Genomic DNA, 14,956 nt, shown 5'->3' with positions numbered 1-14,956 from the left:
TGTTTTGCCCGTTACAATAATAACTGTGTGATCTTCTTGTCCTTATCTCAACCTTTGATCCCTTTTCATCATATTTTCTCCCCGTTCCTCTTTGAGGAGGGGGAGTGAGAGAGCAGCTGTGGTGGAGCTCAGCTGCCCACTTGAGCAGACCCATGGCAGGAGTCTGTCGTGCCCTTCCACAGAACCTGGAGTGTTTATGCAGAGGTGGTACCCAAGAGTCAGCTCACCTGGTATCTGAAACCAGTGACGTCTTACCCTGCTAATGGGTAGATTTTCTCCAATGTTTTATCACTGTGCAGATACAGGAGGGTGTGTAGTATTTTAGTACCTGCCAGTGTCTATAATACCCCCCCAAAGTCCTTAATCTTTATTGAACAGCAGTATCTTTTTCAAATAAGAAACATACATTTCTTGCAGAATATACAATTGGGCCTGTCAGCGGAAGTTACTGAATAACTAAGGGGACAGCTGTGTTCCTTGAGTCATTGTATCAAACCTAAACATGGTAATAAAAAGAGAACTCATTTTATCTTCTTAATGCAGTTAATAAATATCTTAGAGGGTGGAAATGGCAGTCCGTGTGTTTGTTGTTGTTGTTGTTTGTTTGTTTTTTTTCATTTGATTTTTTTTTTTCCTTCAGTTCTTATAATTTGTTTGTAGGGGAATATTCCAAATTTCTCCTGTGCGTAAAGTATTTGGCATAACAATGATTGCAACTGCTCATAGGACTCATTCATTATCCTTCATTGTGCAGAAACAATATCATTTTAAATAATTAAATGAATGGAACTATTTAATATCTACATTGGCAAGTTTCACTCACGGACTATACATGGCTGTATTTGATTAGTTGATTTCACTATGAAAGATAAATGGCTGTATGCATACTCCCATTACATACAGCTGTTACAATGGGCCCTGTCATTTTGTATAACGTGTGGCAACTGGATTCCAGTGGTGCCATATAAGTCAAACCACTCCTGCTAGGGTTGATAACCCAGACAATGACAGATATCACTACTCTGTTTATCAGTTTATGTTTAATGAGATATCGTCCCACCCCCCTGGGACAAAGACAAAATACTTATTATTATTATTATTATTATTATTATTATTATTATTATTATTATTTATTTATTTATTTATTTATTTAAAAATACTATGCTAGGTCTGCTTAGATTTAAAGCAATTGCCTAAGCAGAAAATCAGAACAGCTCCCAACAGATGTTGGGGGCTTAAGGGAAAGGGAGTAGAAAGGATGGAAGAAAATGTATTTTCATTTTTGATTCATTTCTTATTATTCAACATTTGGTAATTTCTTTACTAATATATTTTATTTTTAGGAAATCATTTTTGTTTTTAACTTTTTAGAGTCTGATTCTTTCTGTAGGTGGTCTTAAATGCATGATCTACTTTTAATGAAGAGAAAAATGGCCTAGAAGTTTTAAAAAAGCTGTCAATCTAAAATGAAGTTTCACATTCATTTGTAAGAGTTGCACCTAGTTCAGGCTTCAAGTGCATGAGCAGTACCACAGCAAACAAAGAAGCAGAGTCTATTACAGAGTGGCAGTCTAATTCACTTTGTTTTTGGAAAGCTGAATAGAAACCAACACAGTCTTGTCCTGGATAAGATATCTGTGCTATTCATTACTAACTGCTGTTCTGAAACCAGGCACATGCTCCTTACTCTTCCCCCTCCTTCCCCCTCTTTAAGAGTCCAAGGGAGTTCTTGGTTTACAGCCAAGCATCACAGTCTGGCCAGGCAGTGTCATCTGAGGGAGAAAAAATGCAATGACGTTGCTCTGGCATAACCATTAGAAGAACTGCTGATAAAGCAGGGAGAAAAATAATGCCGGTGAGATGCAAAGCTTCAAAGCTTATGTTTCCATGTATGTGTAACAGTACTAACTCTATTAAGTTATTCAGAAATATAGGGATTTATTATACCTCTGTGTACAATGCTGTTCCAACTGGGTATTTTGGTAAGCTGCCTTTATGTAGATAGCTGTACAACTTAAGCTAATGCTCCACAAAGAGAGAAAATCTTTGGGATTATCCTGAAATGATGAAGAGGGATTGTATGAATTGCAGTATTATAAATTACTACCTATTGGTTTAATTAGTTTATGGGGGGCTTGGTTGACAGAGAAGCACTGGGGAAACAGTAAGTGAGAGGAATAAAAGCACTAGCTAAACCCAAGAGACCAGAGAATTGTGAAGGCTGGAGGCTTTCTTGGCTTTCTCGTATCCATATTGTCTTCCCACTTGTAGACTGAGAAATTTTTGGCACTTCTTGTTATGTAAGATTTCTATAGTCGTCTGCTGGTGGATGCTGACGATGTGCTCTAAGTCTACCATCTCCTTTTTTCCTCTGCAGCTTCCCTTCCCTTCCCTTCCCTTCCCTTCCCTTCCCTTCCCTTCCCTTCCCTTCCCTTCCCTTCCCTTCCCTTCCCTTCCCTTCCCTTCCCTTCCCTTCCCTTCCCTTCCCTTCCCTTCCCTTCCCTTCCCTTCCCTTCCCTTCCCTTCCCTTCCCTTCCCTTCCCTTCCCTTCCCTTCCCTTCCCTTCCCTTCCCTTCCCTTCCCTTCCCTTCCCTTCCCTTCCCTTCCCTTCCCTTCCCTTCCCTTCCCTTCCCTTCCCTTCCCCTCTCCCTCCCCCTCCCCCTCCCCCTCCCCCTCCCCCTTTTTCCCCTTCCCCTTCCCCCCCTTCCCCTTCCCCTTCCCCTTCCCCTTCCCCTTCCCCTTCCCCTTCCCCTTCCCCTTCCCCTTCCCCTTCCCCTTCCCCTTCCCCTTCCCCTTCCCCTTCCCCTTCCCCTTCCCCTTCCCCTTCCCCTTCCCCTTCCCCTTCCCCTTTTTCCCCTTCCCCTTTTTCCCCTTCCCCTTCCCCTTTTTCCCCTTCCCCTTCCCCTTCTTCCCCTTCCCCTTCCCCTTCTTCCCCTTCCCCTTCCCCTTCCCCTTCCCTTTCCCCTTCCTCTTCCCCTGTTGCTACTGGGCTTCATGCAATATTTCAGGTGTGGAGAACATTTCATAACTCAGTGATCACTTGAAATAAACAGTCATTCACAGCTGCACTTGTAAATATGTGGGGAAGGCTTCTCATAGAAACAACTGGTAAGAAATATCTGAATCCCTCCCTTGTATGAGTGGCAGGGTAAGAACAGGGTGTACTGGAGAGCCAAGGTATTTCAGGAGAAATGGTGTTTGGATGTCAAGCTCTTTGACAAACCAGGACTGCCCTAGTGGCTAATACTGGCTTCTATAGGCATGGATCCAGCAGGAGCAACACCCTGCCCTCAAGGTATGTGGCTTTTTGGTATAAGCTTGGGAACAGTAGGGCTATGGCAGCCATGGGCAGTAGCTTTAGTACTGTCTTCATGCTTGCTTCATGCTTGCCCTCAATAGTTTCTGCAGATGGGGTCAACAGGCCCCTTATTCCCTCTGGTAAGTCTGTGCCTGGATATGAAAGATATGGCATGCTGTGAGCACTCTTGACGGTCTGCCAACTGTGAAATCTCTAAGTGATAAATTTAAACTGTGATTAAAATTTGTCCTGATCTCTCTAACAGGTATATCCTATGACTCAAACTATTGGACTATCCTACTATGCCTTCCTGGGTGCCAACTCCCCATCTCCATCATCTAACTCTCAAGCATCCTCCTAACAGCTTCAGTGAGAAGACAGGAAAAAAAGTAAAGAGGCTTTTTGAAAGTTCAGGGACTGCACAAAATAAATTGAATATTATATCTTGGTAAAACAGGTTCCTTCTTACTCAATTCCTATTATCCAATTTTATATTCAACCAAACACATCCCCAGCTGCATAGAACCAGTATAGCTCATTAGACTTCAGAGCTTTGGCAGTCTTAAACCTTCTGAAGATTTGACTCTCAATTTTTGAATGTAATGAAGCTGTCACTAAATTAACACAGAAACCAGAGCTCTTCTCTGCAGAATTTAGCTTAACTTGTCACATTGTATATTAAGTCCCAGAAATACCACTCATTTAACTGCAAGATTATTTGAGGAGGAATTTATTAACGTTTCTAAGTTGCTTCAAACAGGCAAGCTGGAGTGAAAGTGCTATGCGTGTTTGTATTGACTGATCTAGCATGGATTGCCCCACTTGCTAGTAAAAGACTTAAGGGAGAAATAAGTATAAAACTCTATGTAATCTGGAATATTTTAGAAGATGTCAACAGAAAGAAATGGAACTTTCTTCAATGGAAAACAGAATACTTAGAAGCTTAGTTTTACTCTGAATTGAAAGTGTTTCTATTTTAAAATTTCCCACTTAACCAAAACTTCTGAAAGTTGTAATTCTGAAAAACAAAAAAAGTTTGCTATTTAAATCACTAGATTTAGACTGTAAATATGTACAATTGTGTGTGTGTATTTTGTGTTTATATATATATATATAAGATTCGTAATGAATGTTCTAAATATTTGTGTAAAAATAGAAACACAAACCTCAAAATGATAAAGCTGCAATGACATATATCATCCCTACAGTTAGATATTAGACCTCAAACTATTTGTTTTGATGTTACTTGTAGGAGGAAATGAATGTTTTTGAAATGCCTCAGTTTTGACAAGAGTGCATTTAATACAGCGGTGAAAAACTCTTCTGGACTTTTGGGGATGCCTTAAAAGTTTTATATTTTTTTGGTGGGAGGAGACAGTGTAAAGAATGAAAGAACACATGTCAGAGCAAGAACAGAAGGTTGGCAGGAGAAGCACTGAACTTTACACACTCAATACCTCCCAGGAATAGGCTGGGAGCCCACTGAAGTCAATGGGAATTTTGTAACTGCTTTCAATGTGTGTTGGATTAGACCCAAAGGGACTCTATTCAGCAAAATATTTAGGTGGATTTTACTTCAGGCATGAACTTAATGAGACTTTAGCAGGCACTTAAAAGTCATGCACCCTTGCATTTTTTGAATGAATACTCAAATTTTTTGAACTTCATAAGATCTCTGCAGTGTGACTTGTTGCAATATAACAAGAAGAAAACACTTGAGACAGTGGTATTTAGTTGTCTAAATACACAATGAAATGAAAGTTCAATAGGAAATGTTGGGCTACACTTCTCAAAGGAACCACAAAAAAGGCAACTATTTCAGAAAAAAAAAAAAATGGTTCTAGCACAATGGGAAGTGAGAAAGAGCAGATGTTATAACCAGGGGATTTTCCAAATTTTTAATATAAGGGAAAATTTGCACTGTGGTAGCACTGAAAGATCAAAGCCAAAGGTGGTATAAATTGACATACAAATTACTCAGATTAAAGGTTTATTTCATAGTGTCCCTGTTCTGGAGAGGAAAAGAAATCTGAAAAAGCATTTCATTTCTGGATTCCAGTCCCTCCTTCCAGCTCACTCTTCACCTGCAGTATACTACTTTGCAAGTGAGAAATAGCTTGTGTTTAACTTATTTTAAAAAGAAGAGTAGGAGAACTGCTTAGGTACTTATAGAAATTGAAACAGTTTAAAATGCAGCCTTACACATCACAGCAGCCAAGAGCTACTGAAATAACATCAAAAATTTCAAAGAAAACTTTCCTCCTTACATTACAGGAACGATATTCTTGATGGAGGAGGGAAAGAAAATTAGATATGAAGTTGGCAAAATCAAGACAGATTAAAATCTAAATCCCAAACCCAGATCTAGACTGGTTTCAGAACTCAAACCTCATTGTACAGGCTGAAATTCGATGTCTGAAGATCTGTAGTATTTGAGTACATTTGGACTTGCATTTAGCACTAGAAGAGGTATTCTAAAATGATATTTTTCATTAGCTTGTAGCAAGGGTTGCTTCTATGTCGCTGAATAAATTGAGGCCCTATGGTTGGTATAATGTACTTCTATTTTGATGTCAGCCATTTTGCATCAATTCAGTTATGTGGACCTGACTTGCTGTTCTGATGCAGACATGCTCAATAGGCAGTGAAAACCTTATCACAAATATATATAAGGTTCTCTTAATATCATGTTAGACAGCCTTGTAAGTGTAGGCACCTGCTTATTTACTAAGCAAGACATCTGCACAATTTTATCACAGCACTCAAAATGAACCACCGGCCATCCCTGGGGGATGCTTCTGTAAGAGGCATGGTCATTTTCTGGAATGGCAGCCTAGCAGTGAGAAACCTGAGAAGCAATAAGCCCCTAATAATGGTAATCAAAAAGGCCAGCCTCCACGGGCCCTCGCTCTGGGGTCAGTTGACTCATGTAAAAGCAATCTGGGTCAGTCATGAGACAAAGTTTTTGTAGCCACATCAGCTTTCCAGCATTTGCTGCCGCTCTCAAGTATGGCTTATGCTCATTGTGTTATTCATCAGATTTGTGAATGCATTGTTCTGAGTTTTAAATTACAGCCTGTAGTAATCGTGTTCATACAGATCTCCCAGTGGCAGGCAGCAGAGAAGTCTCAGGAGCAGAAATGAGCATACAGACTCTTTGCAGGATACTGCTCACTTAAACCAACTCTATTTTAAGATTAAAACTTTCTATGAAAGTTGCTAGTTTCTTTCTTTCTTTCACTTTCCAGTTCACAAGCCCATCGTGCACTCCTGGTATGAGTCTTTAACCCTCAGGAAACAATGTGCCAAAATGCTGTGGGGATCAAGACATTCTCCATGGCTCAGTTTCTGCCTTGTTTGCTCTTACCTCAAACCATTTTCCAAAGTTGAATGTTCTTGTGGAAAGGTTTAGTTTATTAACAAAAAGCCAAGCTATTTACCTCAAGGATTCCTAAAAAGGACTGTTAATCACTTGATTATCTCAGATTTCATTTAGGAAGGGTACAGGATCTTACTTCTTACTCCTGAATTGAACTGTAACAGTTTTATCTGCCTATGCTTTCTCTCTGCTCTCTCTATTTTGTCCTCTTCTCCTGCTTGTGGTAGCTAGAGTAACATAACTGGTGGTGTGTTAGATGGTGACTTTACCAGTTTCGACCACAGTACTGTGTATTTGTTAAAATTGCTGAGGAAGTTTTGCATACAGTACTAGGCTGGGGAAGCTTGGGATGTATAATCCCCCTGCTGTTCCTTTTCTGGGAAACCACAGTGCTACAGATGAATCAACACAGCTTGACTCTCAGAACCCTTTTGTCATACTTATTTAAAGAGGCTGAATAAAGCTAAGGATATCAATAGCTCCCCCTGGGAGAAAAGTATAAGCAATAATAAATAACCAAGACCTTTTTCTCTCCTTAGGTCATACACAAAAATCCACATACTGTCATTAGAAGTTCAGCACCAGATTAAGGACAAGAGGTATGAGAACTTTTGTGCTGGAAATAAATTAATTTGTAGATGTCCATTGGTGACACGGGGTGGTTAGGGCATAATTAGAGCAGCCGCTTCTCTGTGCTTCGCACACGAGAGAGCATGGCAGCTGCCATCTCAGGTCATGGTGGCTGAGGACACTGAACTAGCCTCTCAGCTGAAGCTGGGCTTTCCAGAACAACTACAAAGCACCAGAACAGGGACACCAAGAGATTTCCTCCCCTGTATGAAAAGAAAAAGGCGATTTTCATCTCTGGGTCCATGGAGCAGCAAATTTTGAAAGCAAAGCAGTTACTAGTACTTTCTATAATGAAAAAATGAATAATGGTCAAAGAAAAGCAGAAGAGGAAGCAGCATTCATAGCTCATTTGACATGCTTTCTCCTTCAGATAGTCATTATGTTGGACCTCCTCATCCCACAGAAATGCGACTTGGAAACTTTACCAAACCTCCTAATAGTGCACTTTTCAGAAATGATGTTTCAACTGGGCACATTATTGAAAAAAAGAATGAAAAGGCTCTCATTGACAGCTCTTTTTGAGGAAGCTTTTACTGGGTTTTACTGGTGTCATGGCCCTATGAGACATGAGGCGCTGGAAAGTTTTATATTTATTAGAAGCAAACTTTTTGTGATCGAGACATTTTCATTTCACATGCTAAATTTAAGATGTAAAAGATGTCACCATTACAGATGGCTGAGCATTTACAAGGTGTACTTGAGATGTGTTTTTAATTTAGGGACTAAATCTGGGTCTGTTCTACCTTGTTCCATCCATAGGTTAAAATATATGTTATATATACCTGTGAGAGGTACTTTTGTAGGGCTTAGGCTATATATGCAAAAATAATACTTGTACCTGAAATGAAAGACTAAAGTCTGGATTTATCACAAGTAACACAAAAATACTCACAAAATCACAGTTGCAAATAGTTAACATGTCCAAGACATCCACAACTCTTGCTGATGTATGGGCTCTGAGGACACCGTTATTCCAGCTCACACCCAGCCTCCCCTGGGTCTCCCCCTGCCCTGCCCATGGCTCAGGACCCCATTTCAGTCCAGCTCAGGGTGCTCAAACCTTTTCCAACTTATGTTGCAGGTGGCCATTTTCTGCTGTCCTTGAACAGTTTGGATTTCCCTGGTTGATCCCTTGGCTGACTTGACTCATCCCCCTGCCCTTGTTAGATGATCACTGGACTGTTGATGGGACCTTTTCTCTGTCACCACTGCAGACTGGTGCCTCCTGGGTGAGGGCATGGCCAGTGTTAGGGTCACCAGTAGCTCCAAGCTTGTCCTCCGCTCCCTGCTCCCAGAAAGTCTCACTTTGTACTGACCCAAAGACAGATGGTTTCACAGGGTTTTCTGGGATTGCCAATATCCTCTTTCAGTCTCCTCAAAAGTGAGTGGGCCTAAAATTGGGATCTTGGGACAGGGACTTTTATGGTTTTGCTTATGGTAATTCTGCATGGCTCACTGTTGCTTGCACCATTGTAGCCCAAGGAAAAAAACAACCAACCAACAAACAAAACAACAACAACCAACCAACCAACCAAAAACCATAAAAACACAGAAACCAGAGCAGGACATGATCTCAAAAGCTGAACATCTGTTTAGAAGGTTTCATTTCACATTAAACACTAAATCTGTATCTATACAATGACATTTAAATGTTTTGCAAGTACAAGATTATCTCTCGTCACTACAGTTATTCTACACTACCTTTTCAAAACCTCAAGCCAGGATATCTCAGTCTTAGAAGTTTTACAGATTTGGTGTGTACCTTTAAAAGTTATAAGGCGCTTCTCTGCTTTCAGGTGATGTTTTAACACAACCAAGGAACCATCAATGTTCAAGAAAAGAGATGGTAGTAAAAGAATGGTAGTACTTCAAAGAAAATAAATGAAAAAAAATTACCCCACAAGCTTTATAGCAACACTTACATGAAAACTGAGAAAAGCCCTTTTAGATTTTTCTTTCAGCACACTTTACAATATGGGTAAATATGGGATTGCCAAAACTAAATTAAGAAATCTTGATGGTACTTTTCACAAGGAACAGCTTGCAATTCATAGCACCTGGAGGCTGTTGTTTTCATGCTGTCTTGTAAATGACACCATGGGAAAGTACTTAGCTATCTTCTAGAAATGGAGCTTTGGTAAAAAATATTTGTAATTAGGTTGAAAAAATATTATCAGCAATAGGCAATTGGTTAAGCAACAGTTTTTACAGAGTTGTATAATTTACCTATGTTTTAGTCACAACACAAAGTGCTGTAAACAGTTATATATGCTAGCTAATGCTCAACAAGTTACATATGGGAACAATCTTTTACCCCACAGTAGTCTTTATTTTATTTTATTTTATTTTATTTTATTTTATTTTATTTTATTTTATTTTATTTTATTTTATTTTATTTTATTTTATTTTATTTTATTTATATTTTTTATTTTTTTTTGGCAGGTAAGTTACGTAGACTGATGTTGCCATGGTCTGACATGGTCTGCTTATTACCTGTCTCTAGTCCTCCAAGTTTAAATGCTAGTTCTCTAACACAAGTGTTTTGTGACTGCAGTCCTTACTGTCCTTGGCCCAAATTTGGCTCCCAAACATACATGTGCAACTCTAGAATACATTAGCTGAAATCAATTAAATCTCTTTCAATTTATAGCAATTGAAAGCTGAATTTCACCACTATACTCTTTGCTGATCCTCTAAATGCCTGTATATTTACTGGTTAAATGCAGTGCTGCTGTGCTACTTTGAGCCATCAGAGAATTTAGCTACGTATTGGAAAATCAATTAAGTGAAACCTTCTAATAACACACTCTAGCCTCTCAGCTTGGCAAGCACATGGAAACATGTATTAACATTATAATAATCATGAAAGAAATATGGAAGTGGATCTGAAGCTACTATTATTTATATTATTATTACTTTGGGAATAGAGAGGAATTTCTGTATAAGACCATATTCTTCTAAAGAAAATCATGTAGCTCAAGGGAGCATCACGAGAAAAAGATCTACTAAATTATGATGTGTCTCTCTGATGTGACAGCTTTGAGATTCTGGATTAATCAGACCTTTTTGACTCCTTTTTCCTGAATGATTAATGTATGTCAGAAGACCGTTTAGATGTCTGAGAGTAGACATCTAGGAAAAGGAATATCTAGGCTTGCATGAGAAGCTAGAATATAGCTACTTCCATTCTAATGACAATAAATATCTTGCTAGAAGCAGATGTTTCAGGATAAGGGAAAAGTTAAGGAGTATGCGTCTGCCCAGGTTTAAATTAGGAATAGCTCGAGTGAAGTGTAAAACCATCAATTACGATATCAGGTTCAGAATTTCCAATTATCTCACATGATCACTCTGAGGGTGGTATCTTATTCAGTGAAGCCCACTGCAATCACTGTATTGGTCTCAGCTAGCAACTTCCTTTTTTGACTCACATGCTTGTTAGTTTTCTTATAATGAAGCTTCTGTATTTTGTTGTTACAGAGAGCAAAAAATGGAGGGCTTTTATTTTAGCTGGTAACAGTCATGCTTTGATTGATTGAATGGTGCCATTTCAGAAAGGGGTTGGGAAAGCCTTGAAAGGTTTTTGCTATAGTGTTTCCTGAGATTAAATTTACTTTATTCTTTTGATTGTGGTGATGTAATTAGAAAGATCTTTTTATATATGTTGAAAGACAAGCAAAACCCAAGTACGAATGAACTAAAATAGTCAGTGCCTGGCTCATCATCTCTTTATTAGCTACTTGCCTGCAGGTCTGCTTCTCCAAATGGCTATTTGCAACTGGCTCCAAAGTGCCCAGAGAACAAGACTGGTGTGGGACAAAGATGGGCTACCTGGATGGCTTAGCTTCTGGGCAAAGGTCCTATAGTGGAATTCAGAGTTGTCTGTCTAATTTCTGTAGCTCAAGGCTACCAACTGTTTATGTATATCCAGTAATTTATTCTTTTCCTCTTTACTCCCAGAATTACACTTTTAGCTGGTGAAGTGATAGTTATGTACATAACTAGATCTTCAAATCACATTCCCTTTCTTCTATGGCCTATTTCTATAACTGATCAAGTCAAAGGGAAAATTTCCAGTGAATTTATTGGTGCAGGATAAAGCCTTACGTGATTTATTATTATTATTATTATTATTATTTATTTATTTTTCTAAATACATATCGCAAAAAGGTCTACAGAAGTACCAAGTCAGAGCAAGGTTCCCATTTTTTTTTTCTTTCCTGAAGTGTTGTAACAAATCTGACAAGTTGAGGAGGAAGATTTTCTTGCAGCATATCCAGTCACATCAGATTGCAAAGGATATGAAAAAGAAAATTGTTATAGAAATGAGTAAACTGATAACATGATTACAGCATACATTTCTCAAAGAAAAACAGCTGATGTATTTAGATGGAGTTCCCCCCATGCTGTGAAATAGCAAAACAACACATTCCAACAGTAAGGTGAAGCTAAGGACTTTCAGGGTGGCAGCATATACAATGTATTCAAAGGATCCTGTTGTCAGTTCAGGAAAATCCTGTGTGATCAATATCTTCCTCTCTGTTCTGGCTGTAATTTGACATTTTCTAAAAGCTGGTTGCAAGTTACATGGCAATAAGATTTCTAGAAAAGATGGAGAAGGCAGGCCTGGAGAACAGTTCTGAGTAAAGTCTGGGCCAAACTGAGCCCCACTGCTGCTGATTGCTGTCATTAATCCAAAAGAATTCTAACAAAAAAATAAAATATTTCAATGAAATATGGCAAGTAATTAGGAAAATCCTAAATCAGTCCTGTCTGTAATGTGACAGGACATCCATCATTAATTATATCACCTAGTGCAGCCCTTTTTCTTCAGGTTGATTCCTCAGTCAGAGCATAGGGTGGTTCACTGCCCTGAAGGAGCAATGTTTAGTTTTGTCCTCACCGTTCAATGTGAATTTCTAAATCTGGTGCTATTGCCTCCTGATAGTCTGCTCCCAGTAAAGAAATTAGTAATCTGGGGACTTATGTCTCGTTCTTTTGGTTGTTCATGACAACATTATGCATTTAAGAGAAGTTATTACTGTGTTTTATAAGCCCACTTCTTATTTTTAGGAAAAGAAAACCCACCAAAAAAAAAAAAAAAAAAAGGATTTTTAGACTCAGTTCCCAGCAAAATCAGTCCTGTGGTAGTTATGTATCCAAGTTCCTGTAAAACCGTAGGTCAGAGGGACTGTGCTTTTTGTTTGAAAGAATGGAGCCTGGGATATCCATGGCTTTCTTTAGACTTTTACATTCTTTCTGAGAGCAGCTCCTCTGCTCAGAGCATGGCTCTCATGGTCTTCAGTTAGAAAAAGGTGCTGAAGATCTCTGCAGATCAGAGCCTGTGCAGGGGGGAATCAAATCAATTTTGGAAATAATGGTTTAAAGTCTCTCCCTGGGCTTTGATCACCTGTTGTGGGAAAGAGTTTGGCTCACTGATATATTCAGCATCACAGAAAATATGCAGGGCTGAGGGAGAACTTTGTTTTTATCTTTCAGCTCTACAACTTCAGGCCGCTCATTCACTTTCTTATCACAGTGCTCCACACCTCCAGCATCTGTACTGGTTTTGCCTCTGAATTTCTGCTCTTGTTATGTGTTCCTGAACACTGTGCTTCTTTATCCATCTCTCTGCTGCCTGAGCCTCATTAGAGCAGCCACTGAGTCACTCTGCTGCTTGCTGTTACGGGGGGGTACTAGGCACTGTAGCATGGCAGATGCAGTTCCAGGGAAAGTCCAGTTCATCCCTCAGGCTCTGAGGAGATCATAGCAGGGTAGATGGAGTTTTCTAAACATTACGCTATCAAACCACTAGGCAGGTACAGACTGAAATATTCAGAGGCCTATAAACTGGTTTGAGTTGAATGGACATTTTGTCAGGAGAAAATCCAGTCCTGGGTCTATGCATCTGTCAAATCTGAAGCTTCTGCTCAAAAATACAGAGGAGCCCTAGGGAATACCCTTGGAGTGCTCTAACATGGTCATTCCTGCATATTGCTTTTATTCTGAGGAAACTGGTCATTTACTTTTGAAAAAACGATTTTGTGGTAGGCAGCAGTTTAGGAATGCTTCATTGTAAACAGGTAATGTTTGGAAGATGTACAAGGAATTGCAGAAAAGTCTTACAGCAGAAAGGGTAGTAAGAATGTTCCAGTCCTTGCTTTACAGAGTAAAACCTACAGAGTATATTTACAGGTTTCCACCAGTTCTTCTGTGTCTCTCCTTTCTCTCCTTTCACTCCTTTCTCTCCTTTTTTTTCTTGCACATTAAGAAATCAGGATGTGAGAACTACCTGTCTCACCAGTTCACAGATTTGTATGTGAACACATGCATTTGGAAAAAAAATAAGGAGATGTGTGCGGATACATACATATATAGATATTTAAAGTAATTGCTTTAGCAAGGTATGATTGTTTGGGGTAGTGTTCTGCATTAAATAGTCTTGCCAAAAAGAAACTCGTTTGTATTAGCTGTGTCTACAAACAACAGAATCTTTTTAAATGAAGTAAATGTATCTCTCAGAACAGATTACAGTCAAATATGATACTCAAGAGTGTCATTCTCTTCTAACAGTTAAGCATTCCAACATGAAGCAATTTCTAAAACATTGGCATCTGCAGTAGGCTTCTTCTTTGAAGTCAGCTAATGTTTTAGCTCTAATTGGACATTAGAGCATTAGGAATATTTTGTGTTTTAAATGTTCTCATCAATATGTTCTCTATCTGACAGGAAAACAATGCTAGGAAAATTAAAATACCTTATCAGCCTTAAAAATGTTTACATCTTTGCTTTGGAAAAAGAGAAGGAAGAAATAGTCAAAGTATCTTTAGATCATTAAGGTTTTTAATGATCTTTTAGATCATTAAGGTTTTTGTTTGTTTCTTTCTTTCTTTTCCCCAGCTTTATTCACCAGTTCTTGCTGTTGTTTTCTTACAGCATATTAACAAACAGAACAAGTTTCACTCTCTATGTTTTGGGATGCTGTTCTATAATCACATTTTCTAGTCTTGTTTTATTTGCCAGTATTTGCAGGTGAATTCAAAGTAGGTCTCAGTTTCATAGTTACCTCATTTTTTTAAGATCTGTCTTTGGGTTGATGCTCATCTTAAAAGCTTTTCAAAACATTCAAGGGGTTCTTAAGACTGTGCTCTGATCTCTTAATCAGGCTGAACCAGAAAACTTCACCTGCTGCTATGTATGATGTTCTAGGATGAAAAACACAGTCTTCTGTGCCAGTATTGGTTTAAATTATTCACACACTTCTCTCCTTTAATGCTGACCGAAACATAGCTGTTCCAAGTTTATATGGGTCAGCAGCTCTTTGCTTCTGCCAGGTCAGCAGGAATCCCATCAGAACTTCTGGCAGGTATTCCTGCCTTCTCCAATGAGCCCTCAGCAACCTCCCAGGGACATGCAGGGTGGCAGCACGCTCATCTCCCTTCCCATCATGAGGCCTGGAAGAAAGTGCTCACTGCCAATCACCTATTGAAGAGTATTGATGGCCCAGGATCTGAGTAGTGCTTTCTGATTGCCCACAGCCCCTGGCTCCGCTACTTGTGTTCATGAGGAAGAGAAAAAAGAAAGGAAAACAACACAAACCTTTTGAAGGAGCATCAGAGTAAGAACTGATAGAGCAATCTATTGAGGTA

This window comes from Anas platyrhynchos, chromosome 2 (genome assembly GCF_047663525.1).
Source record: "Anas platyrhynchos isolate ZD024472 breed Pekin duck chromosome 2, IASCAAS_PekinDuck_T2T, whole genome shotgun sequence".
Taxonomy (NCBI): domain Eukaryota; kingdom Metazoa; phylum Chordata; class Aves; order Anseriformes; family Anatidae; genus Anas; species Anas platyrhynchos.
The sequence above is the reverse complement of the archived record's forward strand: the minus strand, read 5'-3'. Positions refer to the sequence as shown.